Source organism: Rutidosis leptorrhynchoides, chromosome 7 (genome assembly GCF_046630445.1).
Source record: "Rutidosis leptorrhynchoides isolate AG116_Rl617_1_P2 chromosome 7, CSIRO_AGI_Rlap_v1, whole genome shotgun sequence".
In the NCBI taxonomy this organism is placed as follows: domain Eukaryota; kingdom Viridiplantae; phylum Streptophyta; class Magnoliopsida; order Asterales; family Asteraceae; genus Rutidosis; species Rutidosis leptorrhynchoides.
The window spans coordinates 350,480,340-350,499,814 of NC_092339.1; positions in this window are offsets into that span (position 1 = coordinate 350,480,340).

Genomic DNA, 19,475 nt, shown 5'->3' on the forward strand with positions numbered 1-19,475 from the left:
AAATGTAACGACCTGACCCAATCCATAGGGACGAATACAATAACATATGATAACATTGCGAGGTACCTGACCTCTATATGATACATTTTACAAACGTTGCATTTATTCTTAAAAGGCAATCTATTATTACATCAAAAGTTGACATGTTCGCCTAACACTTCATAATATCCAAATGACCTAATCTGTCATTTACTTAGTAATAGTCTCTAATGATCTTCAATGATTCGAATGCAACGTTCTTGAATCCTGGCTTAAATGGTCCCAAATAGTATCCTTAATATGAGCTAATGCACAGCGGAAGACTTAATTCATACCTGAGAATAACATGCTTTAAAACGTCAACATAAAGTTGGTGAGATATAGGTTTAATGCCGGCAGCAATATATATATATATATAGACCACAAGATTTCATATGTAAACATTTTAATAAAAATATTCTAAGTGGTTGAGCACTTGGTAACCATACTTAACATTTAATCACATCGCATATTCCCTTTATTATGAAATCTTACTACACCGTACCAAGTGTAGTCACAAAACGAAGTACTGTGCAACCGTTGAATACTGGTCGTCCAGTCCGGTTGGGGTTGTCAGGCCCGATAGATCTATCAACAGGATTCGCGTTTACAATACCGCTGTAAATATTAGTTACCAAGCTACAGGGAAGTATGCCAGTGGTACAACTCAACGTAGAATATATTTTTCAGTTACTTGTGTCCATAACGTAAAACATAAAATACATGTATTCTCATCCCGAAATATTTAGAGTTTAAAAGTGGGACTATATACTCACCTAATGTATTTTGTAGTAAAAATACATATAACATCAGTGAACAAGTGTAGGGTTGGCCTCGGATTCACGAACCTATATAATTTATGTATATATATATATTAACACACATAATTGGAATTAAATGAATTTATATACTATTTGTTATTTTAGTATTAATAATAATTTTAATGATTTAATGATAATAATAATAATAATAATAATAATAATAATAATAATAATAATAATAATAATAATAATAATAATAATAAAATAGAGTACAACCTTTGAAGATAAGCCCTTTGAAACAAAAAAAAAAAGTTGCCATGAATGAGACTCGAACTCGAGACCCCTCACTAAACCGCATACTCCCTTAACCAATCTGCTACCCGTTACTTTCTGATTTATATCCATAATTTAATCTATATAATTCGTATGTTCCGTTTCCCCTTTCTTCATTCTAATCCGTGATCCTCATCGTTCTTGTTTACATCTCGGCCCAATTAGAAGAGCCAAAACACAAGCCCAACAATCTAATTAATTATACGGCCCACTAATTAAATCTCAGCCCACATTATAAACCAATAGCAGTTCAATTTCCTGATTCGTGTAGTGGGACGGTTTCTTTTAAAAAAAAAATATGGTCCGCTATTTTGTTTGGATACTCAATAGATAATAGACAGATCCCACAAGTTGTCGGCCATAACATAATTTTTTTTAATTAAAAGGCAACCTTATTGCTGTTCACGTTTAACATAAAGTCATCATCCAACTCCATATCATCATTCTTCTTTGTCTTAAATGGTAAAAGAAATAATTTAATAGCGATAGCCTGCAAACGGGTTTGCGTAAATTATTCGAAATAGAGAACAAGGAGGCAACAGAAATAAGTAATTGGTGGTGATGATTATCGATGGTGATGGAAGTTATGGTGGTGCGGTTGTTCGTAACAGAGAAGAGAAGAAAGAAAAAAAAAATAAGAATGAAAGAAACATGAAAACGGTTTAGGGTTCTTGATAGTTTTAATGGTGGTTTACGTAGAGAAACATCAACACGTTTAATGGTTTAAAAGGGGTTTGAACGACACTGGAAGTATATCGTAACAGTAATAGTAAGCGATTAAAGATGGTGGTTTGAAGGTTTACCAAGACAGAAGAAAAAAAAAAAATTATGAAGTGAGGTGATTAAGGTGGTAATATGGATTAGAGAAGTAGATGGTGGCGGTTATTGTGGTGATTGTCGATCTTAGATTAGAAAAGAGAGTGAGAAGAATGGTTCCTATGTGAGGGTGATAGGGTTTCGGTGGTGGTGAGGGTTCCTCATTAAAGATGATGGTGGAAGGGTTTAGTGGTTTGTGGTGGTGATGGCGATGATTATGGTTTTGGTGGTCATCGATCTAGAGAGAGAGATGGATGAGTGATGGGTTAGGGTGGTAGTTCGTGGTTAGGAAAGATGGAGGTCACGGTGGTGTGTGGTGATGATGGAAGATCGTGTAACAGGGAAGACAAGTTAAGGTGATGGTTTACGTGGGTACAACAAAACGAGAAACATATATATAAAGGTGGTGGTTCTAGAGGTGGTTCCATGGTGAGGTTGTAGTGATGGGTGACGGTTTGGTAACAGACACATGAAGAGCAGGTGGTGATAGAAGAAGGTGAAGTTAATGGTGGTTTGATGATGTTTAAACCGAAATGATTCGTAGGAGCTGCAGTATCTTCGATTGATGATGGTGAGGTTCAATGAGAAGGGAAGTCAGTGTTTGATAACCGATCTCAAACAAAAATCGTTGGTTTTAAAGAGCTTGAGGTCCCCAACATATATTCCATCAGGAATGAAACAATAGGATAAAAATAAAACTTTCATTTCAACTTTCAACAATTTTGGCATGTATATACGAATTGAAATCGATTGTTAGTCAGATTATAGACAGAAAGGACAATTATCTACAATGTCTTGAAAATGATTTGTGGCAAAAATACTTAATTAACTCATATTTATTTATATAAATCGTATTTATATACATATATATATATATATATATATATATATATATATATATATATATATTTTTTTTATGTAATTATATATATGAACTTGTATTTTGTAATTATATAGTAATTGTATAAATTTTAACATCTAGTATTAATAATAATACAATTAATAATAATGATATTTATAAGAGTAATAATAATGATAATTATATGTTTAACAATAATAATAATAATTCTATTATTAATGATAGTAATAAAATTTTAGTTATAATAATATTGATATTATTAATGATAATAATAATATTAATAAATATAATGTAATGACTTGTACATATCTAGTTCTTATATATACATTTATATTTATATATACCTATTTACTTATCTAGTTACATACAACTGTTCGTGAATCGCCAGGCATGGTCAAAGGGTAACAGATTTTCCAAATATAGATTTCAAACTTTCTAGACTCAATATTACAGATTTTACTTATCGTGTCGGAAATATATAAAGATAAATGTTCAAATTTGGTCGGAAATTTCCAGGTCATTACAGTACCCACCCGTTAAAAAAATTTCGTCCCCGAAATTTGATCGAGATCGTCATGACTAACAATAAAATGTTTTTATGACGAGTATGAATTGATAACTAGAGTTTTATCACCATTTAGCAATAGTGGTAAAACAATTCGATTATATGAAGCGTACAAGTGAAGCTGTCACAAAAGATTGAGATAGAGATTTAACTTTTGACGTAGTCACGGTGGATTTCCGGAATTTAAGAGATTTAAAAGAAAATCCTGAGAATCTTAAAAGATTTGATTCTTCGGCGAATAAGGAAATTATGATTTTCTTTGATTTAATGCGCCAATCTGTTTCGATTTCTCTGTCGGATATTTCACTATAACTACACCTCCTTCTCTCCCTTATTTCCATACCTCACATCTTTTATTCTTTCTTCCTCAATTCATACCTTAAAATATTCTTTGAAATGCTCCATCCCGTTCTGATCCTTGATATACTCTTAATTTTCACATCTATCATTCTTCTTTTTCATCTACCACCAACAGAATCTATTTACTTCTACTATACTCTTGTGTTTATAGTGTTTCTAGTTCTCCCGTGTCTCTATATTGCTATCTGCATCGATTTACACGGTTTGTAAATTCTGGGTGGTTGTTGGGTTCTATATCCTTCCTTATTTTTCGGAACTTCATGCTTTCGTTTTCTCTTTCCGACTTCGAGTCAAGCGAGTAATGGTCCGGAATTTGTAGATATGAGATTCGAAATGAGTATAGCTAATGCTCTAAGAAAGAAATGGTAATAGAACAATTTTGATTTGTCAAATTACCAGAATACCCCGGAAAAGATAGAACTATCAGGATGACATGTTCCTATTATTTTTGAGAATTGGATAGAATGTAAGAGCCGTGTAACATGGCACATGATGACGGTACTGTGAATCATCACATTTTATTAGAAACTTAACATGACTTACTGTAATATAATGAAGTTGATCAAGTTTCATTATATTATACTAATTCATGCATCAGTTCCCAACACTGCTTCAGAACATTCCTATTTTAAACTTGAAGGTTTTAGAACTTAGAAACTAACACAGTTTCTTTTATGTTGTAACGCAGATATTACGGAGAGATAAATATTCTCAGATAAGAATAGTTGTGAAAATATCTCCAGAAATATGGAGAATATGTATAACGGAAGATATGAAGATATCTTATAATATCTAAGATAAGATGATGATGAAGAATATCATCGGGAAAGGTTTAGAATAAGGGGTAGGGTTTTTACTAATGGTTTCAGCAGGCACTGAATCGTTTGAATCCTTTGAAAGCAGATTTAGTTCTTGTGATTTATCCACAACCTCTTTCATACTTTGCTCAAACCGTTTTCCGGTTCCAACTCTTCTCTTTTTCTGAGTTTTATCAACACACTGTGCTTCATCATCAAACTTTTGACTGTTTAAAAATCGTTTACAATTTTCGCTGCTTCATCAGCATTTAAAGAACTACTTCATAATTCAGGGTGTTTTTCAGAAACTTCACCTTCGGAGTATGAAATCCTTAGGAATAGACGTTATAGGTATGACTGAGAAGTTTTGCGAGATTTTTAAAATACTAATTGCGGATTCCGCCAAAAAGATGACAAGCTGCTGGTACATGATGTCGTGGAATATGAAAGGTTCTCCGGTAACAACGGTGAAAGGACAAGGTATATATATCGAGGTTATAATAAGAGTAGTCCTACTGAGAAATCAAAGTGGAGCTGTGACAAAATCGACTTATATTGAAAAGAGAAATGTAAGGTTGTTTTGCCAATGAATGATAAGGAATTTGACGCGGATAAGTTTTAACGATAACTTCGGTTTCGAAAGTTTCAGGTGTATAACTGTATGCATAAATCTTTCTTCCGTAGACGAGGTGCGGCTGGTTCAACTTCTCGATCGAGGTGTTTTCAAGAATCATGAAAAGATTTGAACGAGGATTATAATTGTCGAAGTACAAATGAGGTTTAGGATGAAATCAAGTGGCAAACTTGAAGAATTGTTTAGTTTCATATGTTATAATCAACATTTTATTTCATTTTAATTGTCCAAAGTTAGAAGTCCAAAAGTCCGATTGTCCAATGGTTCAATAAATTCGTATATAAATTAAATATATAATATTCGAGTTAATTTATACGTATCGTGACCCGTGTACTGGTCTCAGTGTCGATCACAACTCAAACCATATATATATTTTGGAATCAACTCCAACCCTGTATAGCCAACTCCCATCTTCACATATAGAGTGTTTACGGTTGTTCCGAAATATATATATAGATGGGTCGATATGATAAGTCGAAACGTTGCATACGTGTCCCGTTATTTAAAATGCGTAAAATAAATAAATATATATCATGACCCATTATACAACGTGTTGTCTCAGAATTAATCCGACGTATTGTTGTACATGTGTCCCGACGGTATGTAAAGTGCGGAAATTAAATAACAATAAATAAAATTGCGAGAATGTAAATTGCGATAAATTAAATGTTAATCAGTTAGCTGGGAACAGTTAGCCGAAACAGTTAGCGTGGAATCTTAACAATGTTCATCATAGTTAATTCGTGTGTTTCTAACCAATTTTTAATTTGTCCAATGTTTCTTCTTTATGCCACTTGTTGGATTCGGATAGGTAAAAATCCAAATATGAAATTTAAATGGAAATGGTTATTCTGGGGTGAACGGATACGTATATCGATGGTTGTAAGTAGAATAACAAATGACCGTTGAATCAGATTCGAAGAATGTACAGTGTAACTTATTAATATGAAATCCAAATATTCCACGGGTACTACCTACCCGTTAAAATATTTTTCATCATTAACAGTTTGTACAAAAGAATTTTTAGTTACAATCTTTATGAAGATATACTTGCATATATATTTTCTTCGGATGTAATTATGAATTTAATGAGTCAATAAGAAATTAAACTCATTTGATTTTTCGGTTAGAATTGGAGTACATAATCTTTAAAACATTAAAGATTACATAATCGCTATGTAGAACGAAAACAAATGATGTAGAACAATACGTAGAACGATGATAATCAATGTGGAACAATATATAGAACAAAGATCATACTCGAAGTTCCGATGAGGTTTTTGAGGTATGTGATGTTGATATCCGAGATACAGTTTGTGAGGTTGAGATTTTGGGGGTGACAAGAGTACTGTCGGCGTTGATGATGGTGGTACAGATTATGCTGCTGGTGCTGCTGCTGGTGTTTGTAACCTTCGCACCGTATTTTCTAAAGCCACTACCCGAGCGCGAAGCTCGTTGACTTCTTCTATTATACCGGGATGATTGACGGTTGGAACGAGCGAATGAACAAGATTCGAAATATGGGATAGTATGTAGTCATGACGAGATACTCTAGAAATGAGCGAGAAAATGGTGTTTCGAATAGGTTCGCCGGTAAGTGCTTCAGGTTCATCGTTAAGAGGACAATTTGGTGGATGGAATGGATCACCTTCTTCTTGCCTCCAGAGATTTAGTATATTACGAACCCATCCCCAATTCATCCAGAATAGATGATGGGAAATTGGTTGATCCATTCCGGTGACGCTGTTCTCGGAGCTCGAATGGAAATCCATATCGGCGTAGCTATCGAAGTCGGAGGAATTCGAACTGGATGAAGAATCCATCTTGTATAGTCGGAGAAATGAATTTTTGGTTTGGAATAGATTATAGAAATTGGGTTTGGTACTCTTCAATACATAATTTACATATGTATATATAATACCAAAATCCCGTGAATTACGGAGAATTTTTGAAATACGTCAAACAATGTCTATAGTAACAGATACGCTAAGATATGAATTTTGTCTATACACTATCGATGCACTAAATGCAGTAACACGTATCTAGACTTAAGAATGATAAGCAGGCAGTTTCCTAAGGATGATAAACAGATGATTTCCGACTAGAAATGATAAGCAAAACTTTTGACATGTAGACACGGTCAAAGCCCAGACTCACTAATGCATCCTAACAACTACCAGTTAGACACACTAATGCAAGGCCTGGTTCGCTAAGACCAACGCTCTGATACCACATGTAACGACCTGACCCAATCCATAGGGACGAATACAATAACATATGATAACATTGCGAGGTACCTGACCTCTATATGATACATTTTACAAACGTTGCATTTATTCTTAAAAGGCAATCTATTATTACATCAAAAGTTGACATGTTCGCCTAACACTTCATAATATCCAAATGACCTAATCTGTCATTTACTTAGTAATAGTCTCTAATGATCTTCAATGACTCGAATGCAACGTTCTTGAATCCTGGCTTAAATGGTCCCAAATAGTATCCTTAATATGAGCTAATGCACAGCGGAAGACTTAATTCATACCTGAGAATAACATGCTTTAAAACGTCAACATAAAGTTGGTGAGATATAGGTTTAATGCCGGCAGCAATATATATATATATATATATATATATATATATATATATATATATATATATATATATATATAGACCACAAGATTTCATATGTAAACATTTTAATAAAAATATTCTAAGTGGTTGAGCACTTGGTAACCATACTTAACATTTAATCACGTCGCATATTCCCTTTATTATGAAATCTTACTACACCGTACCAAGTGTAGTCACAAAACGAAGTACTGTGCAACCGTTGAATACTGGTCGTCCAGTCCGGTTGGGGTTGTCAGGCCCGATAGATCTATCAACAGGATTCGCGTTTACAATACCGCTGTAAATATTAGTTACCAAGCTACAGGGAAGTATGCCAGTGGTACAACTCAACGTATAATATATTTTTCAGTTACTTGTGTCCATAACGTAAAACATAAAATACATGTATTCTCATCCCGAAATATTTAGAGTTTAAAAGTGGGACTATATACTCACCTAATGTATTTTGTAGTAAAAATACATATAACATCAGTGAACAAGTGTAGGGTTGGCCTCGGATTCACGAACCTATATAATTTATGTATATATATATATTAACACACATAATTGGAATTAAACGAATTTATATACTATTTGTTATTTTAGTATTAATAATAATTTTAATGATTTAATGATAATAATAATAATAATAATAATAATAATAATAATAATAATAATAATAATAATAATAATAATAATAAAATAGAGTACAACCTTTGAAGATAAGCCCTTTGAAACAAAAAAAAAAAGTTGCCATGAATGAGACTCGAACTCGAGACCCCTCACTAAACCGCATACTCCCTTAACCAATCTGCTACCCGTTACTTTCTGATTTATATCCATAATTTAATCTATATAATTCGTATGTTCCGTTTCCCCTTTCTTCATTCTAATCCGTGATCCTCATCGTTCTTGTTTACATCTCGGCCCAATTAGAAGAGCCAAAACACAAGCCCAACAATCTAATTAATTATACGGCCCACTAATTAAATCTCGGCCCACATTATAAACCAATAGCAGTTCAATTTCCTGATTCGTGTAGTGGGACGGTTTCTTTTAAAAAAAAAATATGGTCCGCTATTTTGTTTGGATACTCAATAGATAATAGACAGATCCCACAAGTTGTCGGCCATAACATAATTTTTTTTAATTAAAAGGCAACCTTATTGCTGTTCACGTTTAACATAAAGTCATCATCCAACTCCATATCATCATTATTCTTTGTCTTAAATGGTAAAAGAAATAATTTAATAGCGATAGCCTGCAAACGGGTTTGCGTAAATTATTCGAAATAGAGAACAAGGAGGCAACAGAAATAAGTAATTGGTGGTGATGATTATCGATTGTGATGGAAGTTATGGTGGTGCGGTTGTTCGTAACAGAGAAGAGAAGAAAGAAAAAAAAAATAAGAATGAAAGAAACATGAAAACGGTTTAGGGTTCTTGATAGTTTTAATGGTGGTTTACGTAGAGAAACATCAACACGTTTAATGGTTTAAAAGGGGTTTGAACGACACTGGAAGTATATCGTAACAGTAATAGTAAGCGATTAAAGATGGTGGTTTGAAGGTTTACCACGACAGAAGAAAAATAATAAAAAAAAAAAAAATATGAAGTGAGGTGATTAAGGTGGTAATATGGATTAGAGAAGTAGATGGTGGCGGTTATTGTGGTGATTGTCGATCTTAGATTACAAAAGAGAGTGAGAAGAATGGTTCCTATGTGAGGGTGATAGGGTTTCGGTGGTGGTGAGGGTTCCTCATTAAAGATGATGGTGGAAGGGTTTAGTGGTTTGTGGTGGTGATGGCGATGATTATGGTTTTGGTGGTCATCGATCTAGAGAGAGAGATGGATGAGTGATGGGTTAAGGTGGTAGTTCGTGGTTAGGAAAGATGGAGGTCACGGTGGTGTGTGGTGATGATGGAAGAGCGTGTAGCAGGGAAGACAAGTTAAGGTGATGGTTTACGTGGGTACAACAAAACGATAAACATATATATAAAGGTGGTGGTTCTAGAGGTGGTTCCATGGTGAGGTTGTAGTGATGGGTGACGGTTTGGTAACAGACACATGAAGAGCAGGTGGTGATCGAAGAAGGTGAAGTTAATGGTGGTTTGATGATGTTTAAACCGAAATGATTCGTAGGAGCTGCAGTATCTTCGATTGATGATGGTGAGGTTCAATGAGAAGGGAAGTCAGTGTTTGATAACCGATCTCAAACAAAAATCGTTGGTTTTAAAGAGCTTGAGGTCCCCAGCATATATTCCATCAGGAATGAAACAATAGGATAAAAATAAAACTTTCATTTCAACTTTCAACAATTTTGGCATGTATATACGAATTGAAATCGATTGTTAGTCAGATTATAGACAGAAAGGACAATTATCTACAATGTCTTGAAAATGATTTGTGGCAAAAATACTTAATTAACTCATATTTATTTATATAAATCGTATTTATATACATATATATATATATATATATATATATATATATATATATATATATATATATATTTTTTATGTAATTATATATATGAACTTGTATTTTGTAATTATATAGTAATTGTATAAATTTTAACATCTAGTATTAATAATAATACAATTAATAATAATGATATTTATAAGAGTAATAATAATGATAATTATATGTTTAACAATAATAATAATAATAATTCTATTATTAATGATAGTAATAAAATTTTAGTTATAATAATATTGATATTATTAATGATAATAATAATATTAATAAATATAATGTAATGACTTGTACATATCTAGTTCTTATATATACATTTATATTTATATATACCTATTTACTTATCTAGTTACATACAACTGTTCGTGAATCGCCAGGCATGGTCAAAGGGTAACAGATTTTCCAAATATAGATTTCAAACTTTCTAGACTCAATATTACAGATTTTACTTATCGTGTCGGAAATATATAAAGATAAATGTTCAAATTTGGTCGGAAATTTCCGGGTCATTACAAAAAACACCTACAAGTTCTATACAAACACTTTCATTCTTCAATTTTCTTCATCTAATTGATCTCTCTCAAGTTCCATCTTCAAGTTCTAAGTGTTCTTCATAAATTCTACAAGTTCTAGTTTCATAAAATCAAGAATACTTCCAAGTTTACTAGCTCACTTCCAATCTTGTAAAGTGATCATCCAACCTCAAGAAATTCTTTTTGTTTATAGTAATATATCATTCTAAATCAAGGTAATACTCATATACAAACTTTGATTCAATTCCTATAACTATAACTATCTTAATTCGAGTGATAATCTTAATTGAACTTATTTTCGTGTCATGATTCTACTTCAAGAACTTTCAAGCAATCCAAGATCCTTTGAAGCTAGATCACTTCTTGTCACTTCCAGTAGGTTTACCTACTAAACTTGAAGTAGTAATGATGTTCATAACATCATTCGATTCATACATATAAAACTATCTTATTCAAAGATTTGAACATGTAATCACTAGAACATAGTTTAGTTAATTCTAAACTTGTTCGCAAACAAAAGTTAATCCTTCTAACTTGACTTTTAAAATCAACTAATCACATGTTATATATCTTTATCATATGCTAACTTAATGATTTAAAACCGGAAAACATGAAAAACACCGTAAAACCGGATATACGCCGTCGTAGTAACACCGCGGGCTGTTTTGGGTTAGTTAATTAAAAACTATGATAAACTTTGATTTAAAAGTTGTTCTTCTGGGAAAATGATTTTTCTTATGAACAAGAAACTATATCCAAAAATCATGGTAAAACTCAAAGTGGAAGTATGTTTTTCAAAATGGTCATCAAGACGTCGTTCTTTCGACTGAAATGACTACCTCTTAAAAAACGACTTGTAACTTATATTTTCGACAATAAACCTATACTTTTTCTGTTTAGATTCATAAAATAGAGTTCAATATGAAATCATAGCAATTTGATTCACTCAAATCGGATTTAAAACGAAGAAGTTATGGGTAAAACAAGATTGGATTTTTTTTTTGATTGTTGTAGCTACGGGAAATATTGTAACAATTCTATGCAAATCATATCCTAGCTAACTTATATTGTATTATACATGTATTCTAATGTAATCTTGGGATACCATAGACACGTATGCAAATGTTTTGACATATCATATCGACCCATGTATATATATTATTTGGAACAACCATAGACACTCTATATGCAGTAATGTTGGAGTTAGCTATACAGGGTTGAGGTTGATTCCAAAAATATATATACTTTGAGTTGTGATCTAGCCTGAGATGTGTAGTGGATTGATTCAAGATAATATATATCGATTTATTTCTGTACATCTAATTGTGGACAACTAGTTGTAGGTTACTAACGAGGACAACTGACTTAATAAACTTAAAACATTAAAATGTATTAAAAATGGTGTAAATATATTTTGAACATACTTTGATATATATGTACATATTTGTTATAGGTTCGTGAATCGACCAGTGCCCAAGTCTTACTTCCCGACGAAGTAAAAATCTGTGAAAGTGAGTTATAGTCCCACTTTTAAAATCTAATATTTTGGGATGAGAATACATGCAGTTTTATAAATGCTTTACGAAATAGACACAAGTAAATGAAACTGCATTATATGGGTGAATGATCGAAGCCGAATATGCCACTTTTGCTTGGTAGCCTAAGAATTAGTAAACCGATCTACTAATTGACGCGAATCCTAAAGATAGATCTATTGGGCCTAACGAACCCCATCCAAAGTACCGGATGCTTTAGTACTTCGATGTTTTTTTTATCATGTCCGAAGGATTTTCCGGAATGATAGGGGATATTCTTATATGCATCTTATTAATGTCGGTGTAGTGACCCGGAAATTTCCGACCAAATTTAAATTTAATATTTATAGGTTTTCGACACGATAAGCAAACACGTTAAGCAAAGTCTGTAATGTTGGGTCTCGAAAATCTTGGAACTATGTTCAAATAACCAATTACCCTCTGACTGTGCCAGATGATTCACGAACCATTGTGTATATATAAACATGTATATATATATATATATATATATATATATATATATATATATATATATATATATATATATATATATATATATATATATATATATTAAGTTAAATTAATATAATACCATTTAATCATTTGAAAGTAAAAATGTAGAGTAATATACTAAAATAATTATGATGTAAATAAAATAAGTATATATATATATATATATATATATATATATATATATATATATATATATATATAAATTCTATATACAAATAGTATAATATGTATGTTGTAATATATATATAAATATATATAAATATTCAAATATCCAAATATGTTATAGAATGAGTATTACGAAAGTAATAAAATGAAAAGTTAATACATTATATGAAATTACAAGTTAAAGTAAAATGGCTATAGTAATATTAATATTTACTTTCAATATTAATATCAACATATATATTATTAATATTATTATTTTAAAGACATAACATATAAAAAGAAAGTTGATATAAATTGATATATTATTATTACTTATTATTATTATCCTTATTAGTTAGCATTATTATTATTATCAATAATAATGTTATATTTTTTTTATTATTATTATTATGTTTACTTATTATTATTATTATTAATATTAGTATGACTATTAATAATATTAATAGTATTATTATTATTAATATATTTATTAATTATTATTATTAATTATTTATAAAATAAAGACAATATGTACATGATAGCTGTAATCGATTCCCACCTGCTCCCTTTAAGTTTTTCTGTTAACTTGTGTGTATATGTAAATTCCATATCCATACAAAACAATAAATTCAATCGATGTCAGACTCAAAAATGATTCAATTGCTTCATTTTCAATCTCAAATATCACACACAAATATTGTAATCTGGCAAATTAAACAGATAAAATATATATATATATATATACATATATATATATATATATATATATATATATATATATATATATATATATATATATATATATATATATATATATATATATATATATGTTGCAAAGAAAACCCGTCAGGTACCTGTTCTTCATTTTTTTTTATCATATTTCGATTTTGAGCGAGTTTTAAAAATCTAACAATGTAATCATGTTAGGAATCACATACTCAAACTTCCTGTAAAGTTGCAAGTTTCAATTCTTGCTAACGAATTCAGAATTTGAAGTCAAAGTTTTGGTTTTGGAAAGTCAACTAATGTTCTTGAATCAAATTCGAGTTCGTTTTTATGTTTATGATTCAATTGATGTTTGGGAAAGTTTATATGAGTGATTTACAACCTATTTCATGTTGTGATATTTTTCTAAAATGAATTAAAAATCGAAAACCAAATTTTTTTTTTATTTATGCAGCGACTGCTGCAACAGTAGTATTTTTTATTTTTATTTTATCAAATTAAATCACATATAGTCATTTCTATGCTGGTCTTTGTATTCCAAAACCGATGTTATAATCGTTAACAAAACTTAGTATAGTGTTAGTCGACTTGCATTCAAGAGAAGGAGAAGAAGGAGTTGGAAACAGATAACTAGAGGTTAAATAAATAAATGATTCGTATACATTCAGAAAGATAGACTTGGAATAATGGTAGAGGGTATTAGAGTGCGAACGGGAGGTTGCAGGTTCGAGTCCCGTCTGGGGCATTTATTTTTAGAAAAACCTTGAGGTAGTTTCTTGTTCTTTTAAAAATCATTATTATTATTGTTATTTTATTGTTATTGATATTACTGATTACTATTATTATTATTTGTTATTATTGTTAGTATTATTATTATTAGTGTTATTACTTACGATAAACATTATTATTATTAATCATTGTTATTATTACTAATATTACAATTATTATCATTATTAGTAATATCACTAAATATTATTATTATTGTTATCGTTATTATTAATTTTATAAGACTACTACTAATATAAGTATTACTATTATTAATATGGTTAGGATTAGGATTATTATTATTGTTATTATAAAAACCATACAAATTATTATTATTTTTCACTAATATTAGTACTAATATCAGTTTTGTAATTATTAGTTTTACTATTGCCATTAATGACATAAGTATCGATTTTAACGAATATCGTTATTATTATTAGTATTATTGATATTAAGAAATTTATTATTATTAGTAAATCATTATTATCAAAACTACTATTTTTGTTACAGATAAATATTTTGTACCTAAAAATATACTTAATACATATATTGTAATTATATTAATAGTTTATATACCTACATATCAAACATAATAACATTATTTATATAAACACTCATATATAACAAACTAATGATATTCTTATATAATTCTAACCATATATATATATATATATATATATATATATAGGGATATAATAATATAACTAAATATATAAATATTAAACATTTTCAATATATACACAAACTAAATAAGTACAATATATAATTTAAGATATAATATATAAACTTGTTCAATTGCGGTTATCCATATTAATATATATATATACAAATGATATAGGTTCGTGAATCCGAGGCCAACCCTGCATTGTTTAGTTGTTCAATGTCGTCATATGTATTTTTACTACAAAATACATTAGGTGAGTTTCATTTGCCTTTTTACCCTTTATATTTTTGGGCTGAGAATACATGCGCAATTTTTATAAATGTTTTATGAAATAGACACAAGTAATCGAAACTACATTATATGGTTGAATTATTGAAATCGAATATGCCCCTTTTTATTAAGTCTGGTAATCTAAGAATTAGGGAACAGACACCCTAATTGACGCGAATCCTAAAGATAGATCTATGGGCCTGAAGAACCCCATCCAAAGTACCGGATGCTTTAGTACTTCGATTTTGTTTTATATCATGTCCGAAGGGTTTCCCGGAATGATAGGGGATATTCTTATATATGCATCTTGTTAATGTCGATTACAAGGTGTTCAATCCATATGAATGATATTTTTGTCTCTATGTATGGGACGTATGTTTATTAGAAATGGAAATATGAAATCTTGTGTTCTATTGAAATTATGAAATGGTTATTTATGATAAACTAATGAACTCACCAACCTTTTGGTTGACACTTGAAAGCATGTTTAATCTCAGGTACGAAAGAAATCTTCCGCTGTGCATATGCTAATTTTAGAGATATTACTTGAAGTCATTCATGACATATTTCAAAAGACGTTGCATTGGAGTCATTGAGTTCATCAAGATTAATATTAAGTCGTTGATAGTTTGATATTTATGAAATGGGATGCATGCCTGTCAACTTTCGATGTAATGAAAGTTTGTCTTTTAAAAACGAATGCAATGTTTGTAAAATGTATCATATAGTGGTCAAGTACCTCGCGATGTAATCAACTATTGTGAATCGTTTATAATCGATATGGACTTCGTTCAGATAGATTAGAACGGGTCATGAAAGTTGGTATCAGAGAGGTGGTCTTAGCGAACTAGGACTGCATTAGTGTGTATAACTAATAAGTCGTTAGGATGCATTAGTGAGTCTGGACTTCGACCGTGTCTGCATGTTAAAATTTTGCTTATCATTTTTGTCAGAAATCATCAGTTTATCATTCTTAGGAAATTACCTTCTTATCATTCTTAGTCTAGACACATCTTACTGCAATGATTACATGAATAGTGTATAGACAAAATTCATATCTTAGCATATCTACTAATACATATCTTAGCGTATCTGTCACTGTAGACTTTTTCTGACACGTTTCCTTAATTTTCTCCGTAATTCACGGGACCTTTGAATGCATGTAAAGATATTCTTTATATAATTAGAATATCATTCGATATTCGAAAATCATTTCATATCAAAACCCTTTAACTGGTCGTGAGAGATAGATCCTACACCTAGCTTAGATTCCAATAGTTCCGGAAGCGATTTCGAGATGTATATTGAAGCAGACTCCGAAGTCAATGAACCAGAAGTGCCTCAACCATTTAGATATTTTTCTTTCTGGAAGAGATGGGGGTGGGTCAGAGACTTACTCACTCGATGGAGAAATGAAGAAGGCGAGCCCTACCGCGAACCAAACTTACCTCATAACATCGGGGAAAACGATGTATTCACCGGTGAACCTATGCGCAACACTGTATATTCACCCTTTTTGCTAAAGTTTTCCACCTCGAAGGTCACGTTACTGCAATCTCAAAAAATATTCAACCTTTACTTCCGAATACCAATCAAAGGGGAATATTAGAAGAAGTTAGGGAACTTCGAATTGATAATCAAGATCTATCGAATCAGATGAGTGGATGGATAGAAATGATAGAGGGTAGGATAGAAAACCTGACAAGAATGGTGCGTGATCTACAAGCTATACTTACTACACCAACATCATCACCAACCTCAACACCAACAACACTTGTAGCACCTACAGCAACAGTACCACCATCAGCAGCACTAGCAGCATAACCAGTACCAACAACAACAACATCATCACACGTCTCAACCTCACAATCTATACCTCAAGCATAATCATCGTTCTATGAATCGTTCTACATAAACTATCTTCTTCCTTCATGGCGATTACGTAATCCCTAATGTTTTAGATATTATGTACTCTAGTTCTAGCCGTAAACCTAATGAGTTTAATATCGCATTAACTCATTAAATCCATGATTACGTCTGAAGAAAATATATATGTATATATATTGTTTCATAAAGATTGTAATTAAAAATTCTTTCGTACAAACTGTTAATGGTGAAAATATTTTAACGGGTAGGTAATACTCGAGGAATATTTAGATTTCACATTAATAAGTTACATTGTACATTCTTCGAATTTGATTCAACGATCATTTACTATCCTATTTACAACCACCAATATACGTATTCGTTCACCAAAGAATAACTAATTTCATTCAAATTCAATTTCATATTTGGATTTTGATCTATCAGGATTCAACAAGTGGCATAATGAAGAAATAATGGACACAATAAAAATTGATTAGAAACAGACTAATTAATAATATGAAATTTTGTTAAGAAACCACGCTAACAAAATCCTAGCTAACTGTTCCTAGCTAACTGTTAATTCCGTATTACATTTTATATTATCGCAATTTATTTATCGTAGTTTATTTATCGCAATTTATATTCTCGCAATTTTATTTATCGTCATTTAATTTCTGTTATTTATTTTACGCACTTTAAATATCGGGACACGTATACAAGGTTTTGACATATCATATCGACCCATCTATATATATTATTTAGAATAACCCTAGACACTCTATATGCAGTAATGCAGGAGTTAGCTATACAGGGTTGAGGTTGATTATACAATAATATATATAGTTTGAGTTGTGATCGAGTCTGAGACGTATACGGGTCACGACACGTATTAATTAATTCGAATATTATATATTAAGCTATATATGAATTATTGGACTGTTAATTGTGGACTATCAACTGTGGACTGCAGACATTGGACAATTAAAATGAATTAAAATATTGATTATAAAATATGAAACTAAACAATTCTTCAAGTTTGCCACTTGATTACATCTTAAACCTCATTTTTATCTTGACGATTACAATCTGCGATTCAAACCTTTCATGATTCTTGAAAAACACCTCAATTGAGAGGATGAACCAACCGCACTTCATCTATGGAAGAAAAGATTTATGCATATAATTATGCACATGAAAACTTCCGGAACCTAAGTAAAAGTTTAACACGTGTCTGTGTTAGCTCCTTTAGCATTGTTATTACCGAAAATAACATTGCAACTCTTTTTCAAATTAGCCAATTTTATCACAGCTTCAATAAATCAACTTCGACTTCCATTCGAATTAGCCTTATTATAACCTCGATATATAAGTTTGCCTGACGTCATCGTTACCGGAGAAACGCTTATATTTCACCACATTAGCAGTAAAATTACCAGCAACTTCAATGAATTTGGACTTTCCGAAAAATCATTATATTCATTGAAACCCCATCGTGTATTTATCTATACCCTGTAACAATAATTGCCATACCAATTACCGGGAATTAGCAAATCTGTATTGTGAGTCACGCAATGTTTCCACATCAACAGTTATATGTATCCATATAACATTACTCTCTTAGAACTATGATCTTTCATTCTGAAATTCTGAAAGGAACCCAGTCTGTGAATTAATGCTCTGACTTTTGAAAAGTTGAATGAAGCAACAAAAACTGTAAACGATCTTAACAGCCAGAAGTTTGATAATAAAGAATAGTATGTTGGAAAAGCTCAGAAAAGTTGGAACTGGAAAACGGATTGAGCTAACTACGAAGGAGGCCAAGGACAAATACAAGGACCAAACTCTATATTCAAAGAATCCAGATAATTCTATATCCAATGAAATCTTTAGAGAAAACCTTGCTCTATACTCATATTAAATCTTGTGAAAAAACCTTTCTTCATCAACCTTCGATCTTAGAAATTCTGAAAATATCATCATAAATATCTTCGATATTTCTGAGGATATTTTCATAACTCTACTTATCTGAAATTAGTTATCTCTTTGTGCTATCTGTGTTACATCATAAAAGAAACTATTTTAGTTTTTAAATTCTAAAACCTTCGAGTTTAAAATATGAATGATTTTGAAGTAGTGTTGGAAACTGAAGTATGAGTTAGTATAATATAATGACACTTGATCAACGTGATTATATTACAGTAAGTCATGCTAAGTTTCTAAATGAAACGT